This window comes from Excalfactoria chinensis, chromosome 11 (genome assembly GCF_039878825.1).
Source record: "Excalfactoria chinensis isolate bCotChi1 chromosome 11, bCotChi1.hap2, whole genome shotgun sequence".
Lineage (NCBI taxonomy): Eukaryota > Metazoa > Chordata > Aves > Galliformes > Phasianidae > Excalfactoria > Excalfactoria chinensis.
This window is the reverse complement of record NC_092835.1, coordinates 12,801,580-12,822,712: the sequence shown is the minus strand read 5'-3', so window position 1 is coordinate 12,822,712 and position 21,133 is coordinate 12,801,580. Positions and strand designations below refer to the sequence as shown.

The window sequence follows — 21,133 nt, the reverse complement described above, 5'->3', positions numbered from 1 at the left end:
ATGATTACAAAAAGGTATTTCTTTATATATGAGATTATATACATAACTGTGTTTCGGGGGGATGCAGAAATAAGAAAAAGCTACAATTTTAACTAAGTAACTTAGCAGAATTTCAACTGATCTAATTTCCTTTTAAGAAGTTTAAGAGATTGATCTGAGCTGATCTGGCTCCAAACCTGGTAGAACAGAAAGCCTGAAACAGTTTACCCACATAACTTTTGAAGAAATTAGTAGCTGTTCTGAAACAATTATCTGGGCAGTTCTCGTTCATCCCTGATTTCTTTACATGTGGAATTTAACCTCTTTAGCACACAATGCAGAACAGCATGACTAACTGATATAATGTATAGGAAATGACTTGTGGAGCTAAAGCAAACAGTTGATGTGCTTACAAGATAAGTGTCAGCTTGCGGAAATAGCAAATAACAATGACACAATTCCCTCCTCTTGAAGTATGTGCACTGTGCAAAGACCTGCTGCTAATTTTCACTCAGCAAGGGGGGATGCCATCGGCCCTTTGTTACACAGAGGAGCTGCTGATGTCATTTGGCTTTGTACTGGATATTCTGTTGCCTACCAGTCTATGAGAACATTTTTCCCAGCTAAAAGTAGCACTCTGCTGCACAGAATTAAATAATTCCACATGAATCATTCCTCCAGGCTGTTATTTTGTTCATGTGTTGGAATCTATGGTTGAGCAAAGTACTGCATGGAGTAAAATATCATTGGCATCAAAATGGTTTTTGCACTCTTTGGACTAATTCTTTGGTTCCTTTACTAGTTAATGCCCTTATTTGGAATGGAAAAACATGCCTTAGGTTTTATTTTCTTAAGGCAGTCCCAGGAATTCTGATAGCCATTTTGGTTTATACAAAAAGTTTAGATCAAATTATGCTTTGTAACTAAGTGTAAAGTGTCATTCCAGCAGAACAACAAGAGTAAGCTTGGACAAAAAAATATTTTCCTAACTTTTATTTCTCTACTCATTTGAAAGTAATCTATTTTAACACTTCCTGCCATGCAGCAAAGAGCGGACCATAGCAAAGTCAGGGACAGAAAAGAAAAGCAGGGCCTTTTTGGTGTTAGTTTTTTAAAGGAGATCAGCGTGAGCTTCACTCACACTCACTTTTTCTCTTCCTCGGATTTCCAGTTCTGCTTTCATGGGGATTGTCAGAGGGTCCTCATCCCCAAGGAACAACAATGAAATGGAGTAATTGAATGTGGCACTGTGGCTCTCTGAACCTCTCCTCACTTATCAAGTGCTGGTTACTGCTTCCCCTCATTAATTCCATTACAGGGGCTGGCAGCCACTGACTTGACATGCCCCTGTCTGAGCTGAAATCACTTCTTCAGTGGGTGCCAGCCCCTCATTCCTTGCTCACAGGGCCACAATGCAACTTCTCACATGCTGGAGCTGGAAGAAGAAACCTGAGGCTCGTTCACTAAACCAGCATGAGAAAAAGGAATATGTGGTAACTAAGCTCATGTTATTATTTTTCATTATCAACTTTGTACAGGGTAGCAGTAGGAGGGGAACTCTATGTAGCCAGTAAATAACACACAGCAAAAGTGACCATAAAAAGAAGAGCTGTTATGGAAAGGTGACAAGCACACAGTCAAGAGAAGGAAGAGAAAAGCACAACCCACATTTAATTCCTGCTGCTTGTTGGTTGCTGTGTAACAGATTACTCTGGAATTTGCTATTAGAAGCTTTACTGGAAGAAATGAAATTAAATGGTAGATCTGAAGAAATGAAGATCAGCAGAGAACACCTGACCAGGCTTAATAACACAGGACTATGAGATTGGAAAGACCATCAACATCCGCTTGCCCAAGTACTAAATAACAGTCCCAGTTTGCAGTGTCCTACAAAGATAAACAGGCAGATAGATAGACAGATAAACAGATAATCAAAACAGATGTAGGATTGCCTTAAATATTACCTTACATAACAACCACACAGAAAAATACCCACTCAAGGCAGCATAACTTAGAAATTCTTGAAGAGCAATCATCTACTGGGTACAGTGTATTTGAATTAAAGTTCCACCTTCAGAACCTTATCTGCTCCATTATAGTTGAGAAAATGGATATAAAGCATATTAAGATTCAGATTTGGAAGTAAATATATATATGTTAAATAATGAGTAAAATGAGTAACTTTAAGAACACTGTTACACCCATATAGATATTCTGTGATAAAAGACAATTTAAAATTCAGTGGAAAAAATATTTTCTGAACATTCAATGTACCATCTTAAAACACAGGCCCAGACATTGTCTGGGTATTGAAATTATAATGACTCTTTTCTGCAAGCAATGATGTTAAACTACCATTATCAATTTAAATAATATTTGAGCAAGTGTGGTTAGTTCACAGACTCTCCTGGTTCTTAAACAGTAAGTTCATCCTTACTTTCTAACCTACATTATACCCCTAGTCACGTTATTGTAATTGTTACTGTATGATCATTCCATTAAGCTCCCAAGGAAAGTGGATCCCAGTAGTGATGGGTGAAAGGGATGTCAGTGTGTGCTACAAAGCATTTGAAAAGTGAGGAGCTAACAGAAGGGCTACCAGATACTTGCAAACAGGAACCTGACAAAGGACCTTTTGTCATCTCCAAGTCTATGGCTCTGCTGTTGGCACCTCTCTCTGGTTTTGAATCTGTATTGCATTAATAAAACATACACATTCCTTTCCACTATCTGTGTTTTATCTTTCTTCAAAGCTGTCCCCTTAGATGTTAATATAACATCCAAATATTAGTAGATTCCTGTTCACCTGAGATGATCAATGATCTCAGAAAGACACTTCAGTGGGAACCACAAGTCCAAGGCTACTCAGAGAAGTTAGTATCTCTTGATGTCCTCTTGCCTCTCTTGGGAAGGAATCCACCCCTCTGACACCCCATGTTCTAGGGGTCTGCTAACTATTGAGACTGAAAAAGTTCTTCAGCTCTGATGAAAAATCTGCAAGCCATTTTCCTAACCTGGTGAGCCAGGACAGTAAGACAATAAAGGAAAAAATGAAAGAAACTAACATAAAGAGCTTTTGACACCCAGTGCCATAAAAGTAAAATACTTTAAAACTTGGCATCATATAGAAGTTAGCTAATTATAGTGGCGCCATTCATGACGATATAATTAACTGGATGTCTGCATTTCTATTATAAACTCCGATTTTCAGGGGTTTATGATATAGCTTGAACATTTGCTCTGGCCAGAGATTTGGCATGTCAAATCTCAGCCTGGAAGCAACTTTCTTTTTTTGGTTGTTTTTTTGTTATTTTTTTTCCAACTTCAAATCTGAAGAATGAGAAACTCTTGTCTTTTTCAGAGTTTATAATAAGGTAATAAAAATAACTACACCAAAATAATGTCATTTGTGCACTCAAAGACTTTGGGGTTTTAAAAAACAAATTTTGCCTTATGCCGTCTGATTTAATGATACAATCACCTCCCACTATTCATTTCTGGAAATGCTACTGAACTGCACACAGTGTAGGCTAGGGATGCGTCCAAAAATTACACACTTCTAACAAGGACCTGCTGTTTGAACAACTCCTGCACTTAAAACAGCCTGACATCTTCGTGTTCCTAATGGGCTCTTCCTTCTTCTCTCCTGTCTCTCTCCTGAAAGCTGTATGGCTGCCAAAAAAGCTGATCTTATGTGAATGGAATTAAGGTCCCTTTCCTGCATTTAGCAAACTGAGAAGTGGTTCCTTATGGAAAGAGAATAACACTCTACAATATGCAAGAGACAACTCTTATCTGAAAGCAGAAAGGGAAAACGAAAGCACATGTGGTACTTTGGTCTGTTTGCAGAACAGACAAGTTTCCAGGTCAGTGGCTACCTGGCTAGTCCATCACCACATCTGGCTCCCTCTGTGACTTTCGAGTCACCAAGAGGCCAGACTATCTTCTTATCTCCCTGACATAAAAACACTGAAACAGAGCTGGTACTTTAAAAAAAGCACTAGAGGGGTATATATAAAATTTTGTTTGACTCTATGAAAAATTAGATCTTTCATCCTATTTAAGGAAAATACAACTAGTCAAATATTTCCCACTGATATCACAGAATGGTTTGAGTCAGAAGGGACCTTTAAGATCATCTAGTTTCAACCCTCCTGCTACAGGCATGGACACCTCCCTCTAGACCAAGTTGCTTGAAGCTCCAGACAGCCTGGCCTCGAGTGTCTCCAGGGAGGGCACATCCGCAGCCTCTCTGGGCAACCTGTTCCAGCTTTTTTTTTTTTTCCCCCCCAAAACAGATCAGTAGCCAGGGAATAAAATTCTTCCCCAACATACTCTAACCTCACTTTGGATACAACCTTTGTCTGCATAATTATATTACACAGCTACAAATTTCCTTCCCACCACCTTTGAATACTTTCAGATGAAAAGCTATACTGCATCTCTCCAGGAGGCCAAACAACATTTTCAAAATGCCAGATGCACATTCTGTACTAACTCCAATGGTGATGGTCTCTCCGCCCTGTATTTGAGGACACGAGGTCTTAAAAAAATGAAAAAAGAAAGCTATCTCTATAGTATCTACACACCCAAAGAGCAAGAAGTCTGGGAGTCATTCATACTTATTTTGTCCTCGACTAGAGAGATCAGCAAATAATCATATGATTAAAAAACCATATGATAACCAACTGTTTATAGTTACTATACTATACAGTGAAGAGCATGCTCCTAAGACTAAATCATGGTTTAACATTTGGAAGTGTAATTATACTGCGGCTACAGCCAAGGTATCTGGTGACAACATTCGTGACAGAGTTGTTAGAATTCATAAAAACACCACTGCAGCCAACAGCTCTGAGTACACTGGGGACTCTTGCCAAGGGACAGAAGTTTTCCTTCCCTTGCTGGTAAGATTACAGAGGGAATTTAAACTGTGTGTTTGTACATGAATTGTGGAGATGTCTAAGAATGTCAAGAGAGGCTACATCACAGCTTTTCTTGCTAAGGCTACCAAGATCTTGCGTCCTTACCAAGCTAGTCTTCAGATAAGTCAGCATGCAGAGTATAGTCTGAAGTGTTTTGAAGTGGCACAGCTGCTCGCACAGTGCACTCCAGGGACCTGAGATGTCAGATATCTAAAGGAAGTTAAGGGATATGCTGTACTACCATAGTCATTTGTCTGGTCAACAACGCTGATTCAATCTGCAGGCACTCTCCAGGCCTGGCTTCCAAGAGCCCCAAGTGCAAGATGTGCTCATGGATGAGCTGCTGCTACCTCTACCAGAACCCCTCACCTGGCTAAGTGGGAGAGATTATCAACCACAAAGGACTAAAGAAATCTAGGGAACATCTAGCTCAGCACTACTGCCCCTCTGATTGCTTTCCTGTCAGTGTAGGCAAATATATACACAAATGGAAAGAGTAAAGGATAGATTCTATTCCTAACTAAGCAATATATATCTGCAGTAACTCCTGTAAAGTGAATGGAGTTACACTTGATTTATTTTGGTGTCAGACTCTGGGTTTAGGAACTTACCTGCAATTTGCAATGCAGCAAACCTAAAAGACTAAGTCTTCAGCAAGCATACAGCTTTCTGGAAGGATCGTTTCAGTCAGTGTCTGGCTGAAGATGTGAATGAACTGGGCATGTACCATCTTTCAGGCATTAATACAGACACATAGGAAAGCAAAAAAAGCAGCCAGCAGTAAAAAACTGTAGGAAAGACAACCATCTCCTCCTTCGCCACAGACTGTTTCCTCCATTGTGATTTTATCTTTACTATCTGTTGCTTTCCTAAAAAAAGGCATTTTGTAATTACCAAGTGGGACAAGTGAAAGGTTGTCTATGTAAACTGTATGATTGATTCCTATATGAGTTTGAGATCTAATTCAGAGAGTACTCAAACTACCGATAATTAGATTTTTAAATTACACGCAAAGTTTAAAAAGAGATGGCCAGGATTTTTTTCCACAATGCATTTTCATATGAAAATGACAACTCATGAAAAATTCAAAAGCTCGAAGGAAGTTGGTTTTAAAATAACTTCTGTTCAAACAGAGAGGTTTTGAAATTAAAAGAATATATCTTCAAATGAGAAAGTCTCCTTTTTCATTCAGATTTCAAAAAGTAGTTTAAACTGAATTTATAACGTTGGAAGTCTTGAAATAAAACTAGAACGTCTCAATAGACTCAGTCCAAATTACTAGAAGATTTTATGTTTGAATAATATTTAGATTGGCTTTTCATCCTAGCTCCAGGAAAAGATTAAATCTAAAAAATTCTCAGGAGCTGGGATAACCATGGTGTGCCCAGCAATAGAACTCAATCTAACTGTTCAGAATATCAGTGTCAGCTCGCATGACCGAGCAATCAGTGGTCCATGTCTGAACTGTTTTCCTGATACCTGAACAATTGCACGAACATTTTGGTATAAGCTACAAAGTCCTGAATAGAGGTGAATTAAGAATAGACTTTTTCCATTATCCTAGAACCCCAGAAACATAGAAAAGATCAATTAGAAATAGATTTTGTTCAAAATTAGATCAATTTATTGGGACTTTCTCCTCTTGTTAAAGAAAACAACATGAAACTTAAGAAAAAAAAAGTGAAAAAGTAGTACGATTTTTTGAAAGTTATAGATTTGCTAATACTATCTTTTATTTTTACAAACCAAAATCTAACTTCTGTACACATGGGGCTGCTCGCACTCACATCCTTGAGAAAGTAGAAGTCAATAATTCGTTGTGTTTTTTTCCTGAGACTTTACTTCCATCTCTCATAAAAAGAAATAAGGAAATAACGAATTCCATATTTCTCTAAACTCTAGTGCCTCAGCTGAAGCAGGCATTACATCAATATATTACCTTTATTACCTTCTGAAGCTCTAATTTAACAGCTGCTCCATTTGATTTCCCCTGTGGCCCCACGCTGCCAGAGTCCTGCCCCCCACACCCCAACACACCTGAGTGCCTCCGCAGTCCTGCTCATGGCCACAAACAGCAGCTGCTGCTCCAAGCAGAAGTTGCCTCCTGCCTGCCAAAGAATCACCCACACAGCACTAGACAGGCTCTGTGGGACCCCATTGCTAAGCAGTGGGCAGTGAAGTGCTGGGGTGAAGCAGAGACACACCTACATCTGTTTGGAGTTTTTTTTTCCTTGACCTTGTTCTCTCAGAAGGAAAATGTCTCCAATTTGCTATGCTCAGGGACAGAAACAGACTCTGTAAGCTTTTATGGCGAAGCAAAGAAAGTGCCACACTCTTCTGATTCCACCTACAATCTGTTGGTGTGCAAAGGGCAGCCCTTCAAGGACCCCACTGCCCCCCAGGTCACATCCCCAGCACAAGCAGTGCAGCATCAGGAGCAGTTGGTGACTCCCAATTCCCCCAAGCCCCTGTGCCATTCATGCTAGAGAATGTCAGAAACAAATGCCTGGGCTAAGAGTACATAAATCAGTTTTCTTTTCACTTGTATACTATATAACTATATATTAAAAACTTTAAACTTTTTAGGAATGTTTTGGCCATACCAGTTATTTTTATCCACAATTACCATAAATAACACCCCATTCCCAAAAGCAGCTAATGAACTCCCAAGTCAAAATTGAAGCAGTTTAGAAATTAAAGCTTATTCATGAAATGTGGCTTTTGGAGCGCTACTGAGGTGCCGTTCTCACTTCACACTATTTCAGCACTGTGGTTTGACAAAAAGATCATGTCAATTCACTAGGAATCTCTCAAAGTGACAAGAAGACATAAACATTAAACAATCCAGTGATTTCTCGAGGGACTTCATGCAGTGTAACAATTCCAAAATTAAGAAAAACGAAATGAACAACAGGGAATCTGAATTTGAGACAGAACATGACAATTTTAAATTACCATTTTTCTGACTTACATGCATTCCTGCTGTGAAAGTGTGAGAAAGAGCTTCTGTAATGTATTTCTAGATCAGCTAGAAGTGTCTGCCAATACAGCTACAAGAGAGCAAGCAGAGACGGCTTTGGCTCCTCTATCACAGACATGACTCAGCACTGCCCCACTCACTACAGACTGGCTTGAGAACCTTCACCTCTGTGGGGACAAGCAGAAGAGCAGTAACGGCATATAACCTTACTTACAGGCCTACAGCTGAGGCCTATATTAATAAACATATTAATTAACCGTTATATTAATGGTCACTATAGAAAATATGAAAATGATTATTTGCATGCGAGGTCTGATTCTCCCCAGCTGCACACATTTCTGGCAATGTGAAGAGGCTCCCTCTCACCTTTGCTCTCTGATATCACAAGGCAAATCTGCCTCACTCCCCCCTTCATTCTTCTCTTTACAGCTGTGCCTGAGAAAGGATGTATGATCAAGGCGGAAAAAAACAGGTACAAATAGCTTTATCCCCTGGCTGTCTTTGGTCACATCAGGAAGGTCAGATAATAATGACCCATGAACAAGGGAGTCCCATTAACAAATCACTTCTAGCACTTACTTTTCCACCAGAACTGCTGGCAGTAGATTTTCATCTCAAATATATTCCCAATAGCACACGACTGACTAACCAATACAGTTCTATAAAAATTACTCAAGCAATTCATTAGAGGATGCAATGGGGAACGTTCACTTCTTGAAACTATTGTGCAGCATTCTACAAAAGAAACGTGTGTTTCTTTTAAACTTCTCTCAGCTTTTCCACAGGGTTTGGAACATTGTAACCAAGTCAAATTTGTCACCATCCACGATAAGCTTACCAGCACACCATGCCATTCCTTACTCATAGCACTTTTGATGACATTCATCAGTATCTGACATCTGGCCCTGTGTATACAGTACCAATGAGAATGTGCCATGTCTCTAAGTAATTATGCCACACATCTTTAATTTGAGTAGATAAAGATGTCAAAACAGACACAGGGGTAAAAAAGATACGCATTGGCTGCAGCCTTTAAAAATTGTCCTATGTATTTATGATATTATTTCCCAAACAACACTCTTTTAGCCCCCTTCTCATCTCTTTAATGCACGCTAAACAGGATTGTCTTCATATGCACTTTTTAGGAGAAGTGTCCAAATGCAGAATATAGCAATAGCCAGCTCTACTCTGCCTTGAACCAAGGAAGGAGTGCTCCCTACTTAAACATTACTTTCACTGGACAAATATTTAGAGTTTTTTAGAGACAAGTGCCATTAAATTGTCAAACAATTGGCTCTGATTCATTTGTAAGTGTTCACAAAAGGCAGGGGAAGAGAAAGCAACTGTTTAATATAATTGTACTATTAGTTATATGGATGCAAAACTGAAGTAGCTTGAATGAAGCCAGCAGAGCTCTCCAGATGCACTATGGCTGACAGCAACACTTGGTTCAGTCTCTTCCAAAGCTCATCACAACTATCATGCTTATTCAGTCACCTCAGCACAGCAAGTAGCACTTTGGAAAGAAGAGGATAACTCCTTGGTGGCACATCTACTAGGTATGGATGGCATTCATTTGAATAGCTTTGCCAATGGATGCCACGCCAAGTCCTTTATACTAAAAGGCTTCTGCTTGATGTTAATCATTCACTCTCTGCCAGTTAACATGTTTATCCTTCTAGGAAATACTTTGATCTATACTGGCACTTGAAATATAGCACCCAGCGTTGCTAGACTGGAAATGAACAAACACAATCCTGTGTGCATTGCCAAATGGCACAGTGAAAGGTGGGATACGCGATACAGACCGTTGCTTAGCAACAGGAAAAGGCCACACACGGCATTTTCCTACTTGGTTTTGGAATAGAAAATAAATGGCCTGGTAGTCATTTGAAATACACGAGAAGCTAGAACGCTGTATTGCTCTGGAGACACCTGTTTGCGAGCAGCATCTGTCAGGGGAGACAGAGCGATCTCTGAACTCAATTCAATAGGAGCACAATTGAGAAACTGCCTTTCAGAAATTTTTGCCTTAAAATGTAAATGCAAGAATAGTTTATGTTCAGAGCATGTATTCTGCTATTCAACCAGGATTTAAAACAATTGTTTATTTTTCACCTTTCATCTTCAAATGTTAAGAGGTCGGTTTGCTGGGATGCCTGGCATTCACTGTACTGGTACAAGTTTCTTCTCTCCCAGCAGCACTGGTATCTTACACCAACCCAACCAACAACCTTTCCTTGCCAACTCCACCTCTCACCAGTTCCTGGGGCTGAGCACACAGCTCAGTACCCATGCAGGGAGCCACCTGCCTTCAGAGCTGTGGGAGAGAGCTTGGCCCAATGGACTGAGAGCTCCGCTGCACATGGTGTGGCCGAGCTGAGCACAAAGGCAGCTGCTGGCAGGAGGTGTCAGGCTCTTAAGCTGCGTAAGGTGGTGTAAGCTGTAGCCAACAGCCCTCTACACAATGCTGCATACGTTCACTGAAAATGGTGCTTCCCATAATTGCATTGTTTGCTTAGAAGGGATCTGAGATCCGGATCAAGTTCAACAAGATCTGTGTCATTCTAGCTAGTGTTGTTTTTCAAGCACACCCCTTCAGTGAACAGAAAGCCCTCTGAATCCATGACCAGACTTTCAGGGCCAGATAACTGACTGTTTCGGTTTCTTTCAAGTTGTATCGCAGTAGACACACGCAGTATCCTGGATACTGGACAGATTTAAAAGTGGGAAGAAAAGGTTCCAGCACACTGGCTTTAAAAGGGAGAACAAAGTAAGCGAGGATCAGAGAGAGGAAGGCGATCGCTATGACACTAAGACAATTAATCACTGCCAGATGTTAAGGGTCACACAGCACTGCATGCTGGGAAGATCAGCAGGGGTTCTTGGACAGGGAATAGAGGGAAAAAATAACCTGTCATGTCAGTGAGCGAGTCGGGGTTTAGGGTTCCTGTCGTTTAACTATTGGTGTGCTCTTAATAATAAAATGGCAATGCACTGCAGAAGAAGGGGAGGAAGATAGTGGAGTTGGCAGAAAAGAGGAAGTGACAGCTTAATAAACCCTGTCTGTCAAAAGCACTAAAAATACCATCCCAAATTCAATGTTCTTACTTTTGTAATGAACACACCAGGGTTCCTGTTTGATTAACAGAACACTTGTTGACTGACAAGGACAAATGTGCACATGGCTTGAACACAGTGTTGTGCATAAATAATTTAAATTGTACTGTGGCCAGAGCTCAGCTTGCACTGCGGTTCCTATGATAAACCCCTCTGTTTTAGCAGTCCACAAAGTGGCCTTAAAAGAGAAGTCAGAAATCTTGAGCCCAAAGTTGAACAGAGAAGGCTGCTTGGTTTGCTGGAAGTATTAAAAATAAATCAATAACTTTGGGCCGCTGCAGACTTTTGTTAGGCCAGTGATGCTGGTGCGTCTTATTTGCCCAAGTTTTACCTCATTTCAGCAGCAAATAGATTGCTTTATACTGAATAATGCAAACATGTTCATGTTTGTAGATCTTCCAAATCTCCCACATTAACAGCAACACTATGACAGCAATATATACACTAAACTTGAGAACAGAGCCTTCTTCCTCTGAACTTTGGAAATCATTTTCAGAGGAAAGAGTTCACAACGTTCTGTAAATGGTCACTCAGTTGCAAAGATTTCCTGCATTCCTTCAATAGATTATTTCAGTTTAGTTAGCTGCTCTTTTTAAAATGAACTTCTTTTCCACAAAAACAAAACAAATACAAAGAGGTCTTTTACTCAAAAACAGCAAACATTTTCTACTGAAACTAACTCTTCTTTTAGTTCCTGAAGTTATGTTTAAGTGCTCAGCTATTCATCACTTAACTACCCCTAGGGCCCACACACTAGCTTAAAGAAATGAAAAAGCAATTAGGACATTTGTTGACATACAGCCTATCTCAGATAAGACCTTCAAAATGTCTCAGTCCCACACAGATAGGATGGATCAGGTTCCATCATATCAGTCAGAATTTACTATTCTGAGTATTTTAGCCACCTGATGTGAAGTCGCAAACATTTGAAAAAGCACATAAACTGATGGCGGGTCTACAGAGCAACCTTTATATTGCAGTCAAATTGCATATGGAAAAAGGAACGTACAAGGAAAAGGAATGTACAGTAGCAGCTCTTCTCCTATGTGTTGAAATGAATTCAGTCAAGACTTATCTGCCCTCTTCAAAGCATTGCCACCAAGCAACCTCAGGTAACACTGGCCTGTGCTTCAGTTGCCTCCTTTGTAAAACAGAAATAGTTATTTCCTACTGTTGTTGCTCACAAATTCTCCAGTATTAACAAACATCACAATATTGCACAGAACTATAACAGGCTACTTCAGAAGAATTAAGAGCCTGTAGCAAACTTACACGTAACCAATGACTCACACCACATGGCAAAAGCAAGCAGGAGAGCCTACTCCACAAACAAGCTGCTAAAATAGCACCCTGCAGCAGCCAGTTTTACTTCTCCATCTCTACAACAAGGATATCTATTTAACCTCCGCTGAAGATAATATAATAAATACCGTGGGTGATGTGACACATTAACAGGCTACTCATCAGCATTACTTCAAAGTATTAATGTCAACCCTATATTTATGTTAATAACTCTCACATGAGGTACATCTGCTCTACTTTCTTTTTAAACAGCACATAAACAAGTTTAAGAACTTGCTTCCTAAGGTCTATGTCTCACAGTTCAATTTTCTCCTACCTTTTCTTGCTGCAGTTCACTGACATTAGATGTAATAGACGGTTGTTGCTGCTTCGTAGTGTTTATTTTTCCAGCTGGCCCAGAACACCGTGTGTCACTGTGCTCCAAGGGTACTTTCAGGTGCACTGAAGTTTGAAGTACTTCGAGGCATGCAGAAGCCACCCAAAGTACTGATGCATTATCTGAGGAGAGAGAAAAAAAAGACAAACAAAACTTGTTACACCAGTACAAAGCACATTCTTTCATCTTCAACAAGTAATGTTACCCCATGGGGCTGTTTGATGAAGTTGTATGCAAAAGATAACTAATGTAAAAGTAAAATAAATGTACATAACCAAAAAGCTGTTTGGCATATCTCATTTATCCCAAGAATTTCCAGTCCATCACGAAAGTGAAAATAACTGAAGGCCACTAGAAATACCATACATCACATTGCTACAGCACTATGTGCCACTGCACTATGCAACCCAGTTGTGAGATTCCATCTATTTTGACAATTTCATCATCTTAGGATACCTGGAAGGTTGCCAGTATATTTCTTTACCTGTATAGTCTTAAGTACACAGCAGATTGGGCCAGATTATATGTAAATGAGTTCATTATAGAAACATATGCAATCGTTTGCATAGCCTAATTACACACAGAGCATGTTAGTAGGGCATTTGTAAGCATAAAGTTTCTTTTGCTTCCCAGAACTTTCACATGCACTTGAGTTTGTTTCATACTTCAGATTGCTCCCCTAAATGGCATACCACAATATACAGCTAAGCGATCTGTTGGATCAGTCATACAGTCACACATGTTTTTTCCACATGTGCCTACCAAAAATATCAGAGCCTCCATATAGCTTTCCTCTTTAAAGTAAATAGTAAGGAAAAGACTGTTTTATTCCCCTCCAAAACTTCAGTCCCAGTAGGCAAAATAGAGCTTTAGTGCTTGTGAAATGTATGGGCAACAAAAATGAATAAAATATGTCATAAAATATCAAACAAACAAAACCAGATTGGCTAATGGCCAATTTGAAGTTAAATATATCTCTAATGCTTTTATACTTTTTGGACAATGAGAATAATTAATTAAAGGCAAAAAGCTACCAGAATCTAATTTGCAGTTAAAGCTTATCTTTAGAAATACATTAACAAACACTAGTGCAGGCAGAACAATTCATCATTTTAGTTTGTGATGATGAGTAAGATAAGCCCGTACTCATTTTAGGAACTTGTTCCATGTTGCTAAAAGTGAGTAGCTTTACACTGTAACATGATGCATATTAAATACAAGCCTTTTCTTGTAATAGTTGGAAAGAGATAAGGATCTCTTTATATCTATAATACATATACTGTACCGAACTCACATTTTTCTTTTAAATGTTCCAGAAGGCATTTAAGAGGAAAAAAAACCACCTACACAGATAGGTAGATGTCATTTTACCTGAAGAATCATCAGTTGTGCCTGCTAATCTGCAGGCTATCTTCTCACAACAGTAAAATTACCACTGTGTTGTTTACTGTACTTAGCCAGCAGGAAAGCTGTTTACTTTAAGAACACTTTGGTAACCTAACAGGGTCTGGGACCAAATGAAATGGCTTCATTTCATTTTGTGCAGTGCTGTGCATCTTTGTGTGCCTAAAATATCAATGGAATTTAAACTATAGTGTAAACTAGAGTTACATGCTTTATACAATCAGGGCTGAATTTTAAACCATGCCAGACTGACTGCTTTCTTGACAGAGCTTCAACTGAACAAAACACATGTAGACAATTAGCCTCGTTTTAGAAGTTGACCAAATCCAGAGAAGAGCTGGAAACATATCCCTTGGTGTTTCTCATTAGAGCCTGCCTGACTGAAAGGGTTTGATAGGAGAATGGCTAGTTCACAGCTGGCCTTTCATCTCAGAGGCTGGTGTGTAATGTGCCCCAGATTCTGTGAATGTGAGTTAGGTTGTGTCAGCACAGTCTGAACTGGAAGTTGCGTTCCAGAGCACGCAAACAGCACATAACTCAGGGCAGTGCAGCTGGGAGCAGGCATAGAAGTGAGAGCACAGGGACACGGGCATCACTGCCCGCCTGCCTGGCCATACTGCTGCTCCCGCAGTGCCTGCTCTCCCACCTGCCACACTGTGTACACAAAGATCACCACCCTCAGAGCTCTGATCCAACCTCGTTGGGGCTATTCTTAAATTGCTTGAAAATAAATGTAGTCTTGCTCTCCTCATTGTTTAAAAAAAATAAATAAATCCCAGCTCAATCTGATAACATTAATTCACTGCAATTCAGCTCTTTCTCATACTCTCCAAGAGCAGCTATGCCTGCATGTTGGTGAGTGCAATTGTCCTCCTCAGCACCTGGAGGGATTTGCATTTAAAGTACAGTTTGCTTCAGCAGTCTGCATGGAATTGCTATCCTACCATTTTAATACAAACTTTGGAGTTCAATGTATGTAAGTCTGAGCGTGTTCTTTACCATCGGTGTGGTAATCAGATATGAACTAGCCATATTACCAGCTAGGCCAAACAGAAGCATTAAATGCAAAAATACAGCGCATCTGCCACAAAAGGATATATTTATTTCCTCATACTTTTCACACACTGTCTTCAGTTTTGCTATTTAACCAGTATCTCTCACACTCAGGAAAGCAAGCCCAGTATCCAATTTCCCTGCACTTCTGCTAAACCACAAAGCAGCGCAATTTATGGAGAAGAAGATACACCGTGACACATTTTCTCAGAAGGATTTTTTTGGAGAATCCATCACCTTAATGGTATCTTTTTTTTTTTTTTTTTCTCTTTTTTTTTTTTTTTTCCTTAAACTCATGCAATTTAAATATTTCTATACAAGTATTTCTATTCACATGCATGAATAGAGCCCATGTTCCTCAGTGCAGGGCCAGCAATTCACTTTCTTGCAGATAAAACACATCAGATCCTGCATAAAAAGCATGCAGAATTTGAATATATATTTAGTCACATTTAAATTCTTTTAGAGACAATTTTATTCTAAGGTAAACTCTGGCCTTTCAAAGAAGCATTCTGCAGAGATTCTCTAAAAGTGTCTCTGTACACTGTGCTGAAACAGAAAAAAAGTGAGATACCTGCTTCTCTTCTACTCCCATTTAATCTGATGAACCCTCTGCTGCTACTATCTGTCATTGTTCTCCATGCATACATTTCACTTCTCAAATATTTATGTGACCAGCTACAGCCAATTGCCTTCAGCATTGCCTCCTGAAGAAGGCAGGACTATCAGTCTCTTCAGATTATTCTTCCCAGTGTTGCTGCATGAACAATGCAATTACAACTCTCCAAGTACTTATTTCCCTACGGTTGCAACATCTGGAGCCAGTTAATATAACATAAGAATCAGATATGAGGGCAAGTATCTAGCCTATGTGGTTTCTGAGAAAAGTCACTCAGATACATCCTACAAGCCCACAAACCAAAAAGTTTCAATTTTATTTATTTTAAATATCATTAATTTCCAGTACTTAGGCTTGGCTGATCCTCTCCTGTTCGCACAACCCTGGTGCAGCAGCTGACCTCAGGGACAAGCACTGTCCTGTTGCTTGAGGAGGACTGTACCATTGTAGGGAGGCTGTGAGTTTGCTCAGCAACAACCAGAACATCAGCCCAAGGCAATTCCTCTTCACTCAAGGTGGCCCAACAAACCAAAAGGCTGGACACCCAAATTATAGATAAATAGATAACATACAACAGTACTCACAACCACACACTTAGGAGTATATGTGATAATAGGTACATTAGAGAAAGCCTTCAAAAGAAAACAGGGCACTTTGGCTTAGATGCAGGAAAGTAACTGACAGAAAAGGAGTTCTTGAAAAGTTCTGGAAACCTTTAATGCAAAATATTTCATTATTTTTTTCCCCAGTTTTTGAAATCATACTTCAGATAAATAACTACCACTATCTCTCCTGCTGTTTCCATTTCTTTGGCAAGCTGAACATTTCTGACTTGCCTTGGTCAAAAAGGGGTTAGGAAAAACTACTTCATGCTGTCCTTCCCCTCTTGTTCCTCAGCTCCTTCTCTCCTTTTTCATCTTCCTTGTGAATTTAGAGAGCTTCCCACTTCTAAATTCTCAAGCTTTCAAATCATGACACGTGAGTTTAACACATCTTGTTAGCTTAACACCTCACAGAGAATTTCTGAAATACTTTAGGTTAGCTTTAAAACTACTCTGAGAACTAATTTCTTAAGGTCCTAATTCTGCTAAGCGCCAAGTGTCCTCATATCTGGTCTCACAATTAGGACCTTGGTGATTTTCCCCTGGGAGCTGACAAAATCAAAGGACAAATTTTGGTCCACTGACATGAAAAAGAATTGTAAGTAGTCTCAAAGGAAGAAATACTTTTACAACAGCAATGGAAGGGACAAAGAAAAGGTGCAAAAGAGCATCTAGCAATGCAGTGACTATTGCTGCACTGTGAACACACCCTGACAGCTCCCAGAGAAGCAGCTCCTATTTTTCATATGTCCTCTTCCTTTTAGAACTAGCAATTAAAAAAACACAAAACCAAACCATACATATATTTTTTCTTCTCCAGAACTAAGTAGAACACAAAAGATTTCAAACATCTGAACCACAATCACTGTTTTCTAAGGGTTTAGGACTGACAAGAGAAACAAGACGTGCACCTTTATGCTGTCCAATGCAGCCAATGTGGGTGCAGCCCTTTCTGCAGCATTCAGGGTGGCAGAACATGGTGCAGGACACTCCTGCCTGCACAGACAGAGTGGAGAGGCATCAGACATTCACACTTTGTGAAGCACGGACTGAACAAAAGTGGTATTACAGCAGAGAAAGCAGGTAAACAGTCCTTTAAATGTGTTCTGATGGCATCCAGTCACATAAAGGAAGTCCACAAAATGCATTTAGCTTTTAAAAGCAAAACAAAAACAAAAAACACTTGAAAACAGTAATTGAAAATATTTAAGATCAGTCTTAATCAAAGTGTCCATATTAAGATACATTACATAATTATATATGTATACATATTATATACACATCCACTTTACATATATAAATATGTATTTTATACACACATGCACAATTTGACCCTTACAGCAGACTTTATCTTCCTTCAGTAAGCTCTAAACAGTAGATCATGCAATTTAACTTAAAAGCTGCAGGATAATACAGTCACAATTTACAAGTGTGAAAGTTACTGACAGACTTTTACTAGGATGCAGATTTTGCTAGCTTGCTCATCAAATGGTATTTCAGTAATATTAACTAGAGAAAAAGCCAGAAATTTCAGCATTAAAGCCATCTAAAGACGTTCAGAGTAAGATTTTTAAATAAACAAAACAAAGAAAGCACTTCTTCCAGCTGAATGCTGCCTTTCCCCCCCCCCCCCCCCCCCACTGCCTCTCTCCTGTCTCCAACAGAGCCAACACCAGATGTTTCAGAAACCACACACTGGGCAGATACACAGGATCAGCTGTCCGTCCATCCATAAAGGCCCCAGCCAAAGGGAAAATATCTACTCGACTTAGTTCAAAGAGCAATCCAGTAGCAGAAAGATGCAAGCCTTCCATTTTAGATGCCTCTCACTTTTTTAAACAAACAAAAAAACAGTTTGAAAGTTTCAAATTTAAAACCTGCATGATTCTGTATGACAAACTCATGAACTAGTTGAGATTAATGTGCCAATCTAGGAACACAATGATGGGGAATATGTTCAGAATTAAGGTGAATACAGAAGTACCACAAAAATTAAATGCTGCTGGAGAAGTAACGTTTCATAGATTTAAGAAACAAGTGAAAGAATTTCACTATAAAATATAAATATTTCACCCTAAAGTCCAGCAAATGCTTTCTCAATAAGCAAATATTTTCCAAAAATTCAAGTGTCATTTTACCCAAATACTTGTAATGATAAGCACTTAGTGGTAAATAGGATTTTTAAAAGTAACATTTTTCAAAAATGAATAATAACATTTGGTAGAATGAGATTAGATACTGAAATTGAGATGAATGCTTAAAAATTGGTTTATTACTAAATAAAATTAATGTAATAGTGCAAGATGTATTTCCAGGTCTGTAAGTGTAACAGGCTATTTTTGTTTCTGACTTCGGATGCTTTTTCATGTCTAAAAGCAGTAGCTACAAAGACACAGTTAAGATTCCTGCTGACAAGGGACAGGGTCACAAGCTAGGCCGGGGAATAGGGAGCAGTGCCAGGATACCACCAAAGTGGGGTTGGGTAGCAGCCTGGGTCAGCAGCCCTGCCCTCATTACAAGTGGCCAGCCAAAAACACCTCCTGGGCGGCTGTAAGGCACGCAGACAGCCTGCTCTGCCCCAGCTGGCCAGGCATCAAAGGGCTGGGAAGGTGGCTCAGTGCCACTGCTCCCTCTGGCTCTGCTCAGCCTCACAAAGGCCAAAACTCAGCACAGCTGAGAATCCATCCCAGCATGTTAATCATACTGCTTGGGTGGAATTGCTGTCATACTTAAGTTTTTCATTTCCTCCATCTTTTAGAGCCTGACTTTTTCAGAAGGACATGAGGGATGCTTTAGCAATGAGCAGACAATCTAACTTAGAAATGAAGCATTTTGGTTTGGAAATGTCATGTAACTTGCAATTCTAGAAACTAACTGCAGGTTTTAGAAGTCAAAGCACATCACACACAGGAGCTGACAGCAAGACTGCACCCAGAGATTGGTGGCCAATGAATCATTGTCTTGATGGTGATTGGTGACAAGTAGTGTCCCTCAGGGGTTGGTACTACAGATGTGGAATCCTCAATACAGGAGAGATGTAGACCTGCTGGTGCACATCCAGAGAAGGGCCACAGAAATGAACCAAGGGATGGAACACCTCCCCTACAAGGACAGGCTGAGAGAACTGGGGCAGTTCAGCCCAGAGAGTAGGTTCTGGGGAGACCTGATAACTGCCTTTCAGTATCTAAAAGGGGACTATAAGAAAGAAGGGGAAATACTTTTTGGCACGGTCTGTTGTGACAGAACAAGGGGAAATGATTTCAGACTAGAAGATGGGAAATGTATATTGAATATAAGAAAAAAATAAATTTCTACAATAAGAAAACTGAAGCAGTGGCTCAGGTTGCCCAGAGGTGATGGATGCCCCATCCACGGAGACATTCCAAGTCAGACAGAATGGTGCACTGAGCAACCTGATGGAGCTGTAGGTGTTCATTACAGGAGAGTTGGACTTATATGACCTTTAAAGTCCCTTTCAACTTAAACAATTCTATGATTCACAAAAGGAAGACAAGATCATGAACTTGTTTCAGATGTCACTTGACAGTGAGGCAAACAATACAGTCCTAACCAGATGATAGAAATGTTTTCACATCAAGAAAAATATCCTGCAGTTAATACTGAACTGATTTGCCAAAAGTGCAAGAAAGTGAAACAGGTACTCTCTCTGTCTGGACCTAAGACAGCCTGGTTTGGTTTGTCTTCATAGCTTCATATGAAGCAGGGAAAAGAAAACACACCAACTCCAGTATGATGAAACGAAGTCACAAGAAGTCTTGTACAAGAAACAGGTGTAGGCACGATACTGGCAAAAATTCTTGAACAACAGCAGACGTGTATCACACAATGGAGATATAATTCAATTCTTTTCTGTAGTCCAGCCACAGAGCTGAGGCCAAGGTAATTAGGAGTTCTTTACTGTCATGATATTTAAATGGAACACAGAACAAGGACATACCAAAACTCTGTTCCTACCTGATTAATAGCTCAATTTATTCTGGAAAACCCAAGACTAAATATTTATCTGGAATATGATGGATATTTATAATATGTATAATTGATATCTACATAACATTATTTAATTGCAGAAGTTGCTTTTAGGAGTTATCACAGTCAGGGGCTACTGCCTCCTTTGTATGGGACAGATTAAGGTTACCATAGTTCCCCACATTATGATATGCAAAGTTGTATATAAGGTCTCAGAGACCACAAAGACAAAAGAAAACTTTGTATAATTATAACAAATGTCAGGATAGAAAAAGTTTCTGTATTATGGAAGTACGTTTTTTCTGAATAGTTCCCTCCCTCCCCCAAATCCTAGCCATCTCGAAAAGCAAGATGACAGCTCTCATAAGAGGAATTTTTCTTCTTCTCTGCTATGATTTTAGATCTTTCCAGTGACAGAGAGACTGCAAGACTGCATAAAGCCCAGAGATCTCTAAAGCAGGCAGTCCACTAATGACTCCAAGTTTGTGCAAGATACAGCAAACAGCATATACAGAATGTGAGAGAGTGTGAAAGATAGAAGATAATGAACCACCCATCCTATTAGCTCATTAGACAGGAGCGCAGGGGCTTCTGTCCCACTGACACTCCAGGTAAGCTCCAGCCATCCCAATGGGTCAGACTAGGGGCTGCCCCATTGCCACACCACTGCAAGTTGCGTTTCTTCAAACAGAGCAACATATGGAGCTGTAGGAGTGTTTTCAGTGATTTCTTTAATGACTTATATTTTTGGTCAGCCAAGTTTGAGAACTTTTTTTCACCAGGAAG

General features: G+C 39.7%; 1 long non-coding RNA gene across 1 annotated transcript in view; it reads right to left on the bottom strand.

The window, feature by feature from the left end:
* Nucleotides 1-11,965: 11,965 nt before the first annotated feature.
* The window catches only part of LOC140257096 (uncharacterized), a 45,803-nt gene continuing 36,635 nt past the window's right edge, over nucleotides 11,966-21,133 (bottom strand). Inside the window, exons 2-3 of the long non-coding RNA XR_011904954.1 lie at nucleotides 12,623-12,804; nucleotides 11,966-12,145 (exon numbers count right to left, since the gene is read on the bottom strand). This is a non-coding gene — a long non-coding RNA (uncharacterized lncRNA). The remainder of the gene's footprint in view (nucleotides 12,146-12,622; nucleotides 12,805-21,133) is intronic.